The following is a 781-nucleotide window of genomic DNA, read 5'->3' as shown; positions in this document are numbered from 1 at the left end:
TCGCCAGCGCCGGAGTCTTTTCTGCTCAATTTAGATTCAATTCAATTACAAAATTCTTGTGAACGCGCAGAATGGAATGGACGGGAAAGGGGGTGGGGGGCGTGGGGGGGGGGGAATGTTGTTTCCTCGTAGCCGTGTCTAAAAATAACACGTGTCTGGGAACACAAGGCCCCCCAGCTGCGCTTTGGCAAAGCAACGGGCACGTTGCCCTCTATTTGAAGTCGGCCGTGCATCCAGACGGGGGACCGGCCTTTGATTCGTAGAAGAAGTTACCGGAAAGCGTGCAGCAGATCGCGCATGATTCACAAAGAAGCGTCTCACTCGCCAATGACTCGCGAAGATAGGAGTCCGTTTTCACAGAGGATAAAGAATATATATCGCTGACATCCCTTGCTGACTACCACAAGGCGGATGCTAGTTTGGTTAGCCCATCTATGGAGTTTGCTATGTGTGTTAGCATTAAGCTATCAAGCCCCTTCCTCTGTTGGCCGGTTGGATGAAATACACACTTTGCGTTGTTAGCCAACATGAAGCTAGTTTGATTGACTGGCTTCCTGTCTTTGTGGGTGTGCGACGAACGATGAATTTCCACCTCGTGGTCATGTTTTCTCTTCTGCTTTCGGTTGTAAAGTCGTTTGTTTCCAGAGCCAGCGCGTCGTCTTGAAAAATGTGTTCAAACGTCAATTTGTCAAGTGTTGTTGTCTTTTGGATGTGTCTCAAAACCACCAGTAAGTCGAAAACGGACTCCAGTCATGTGACTCGAGTCCCCCGCCTCTGTGTA

The 781-nt window shown here is 49.3% G+C and overlaps 1 protein-coding gene across 1 annotated transcript in view; it reads left to right on the top strand.

Moving 5' to 3' along the window:
- The window catches only part of znrf3 (zinc and ring finger 3), a 49876-nt gene that overhangs the window by 28313 nt on the left and 20782 nt on the right, over window positions 1–781 (top strand).

The sequence above is a fragment of the Hippocampus comes genome, unplaced genomic scaffold (genome assembly GCF_001891065.2).
Source record: "Hippocampus comes isolate QL1 unplaced genomic scaffold, H_comes_QL1_v1.1 scaffold190, whole genome shotgun sequence".
Lineage (NCBI taxonomy): Eukaryota > Metazoa > Chordata > Actinopteri > Syngnathiformes > Syngnathidae > Hippocampus > Hippocampus comes.
This window is presented reverse-complemented; position numbering and strand designations above follow the sequence as displayed.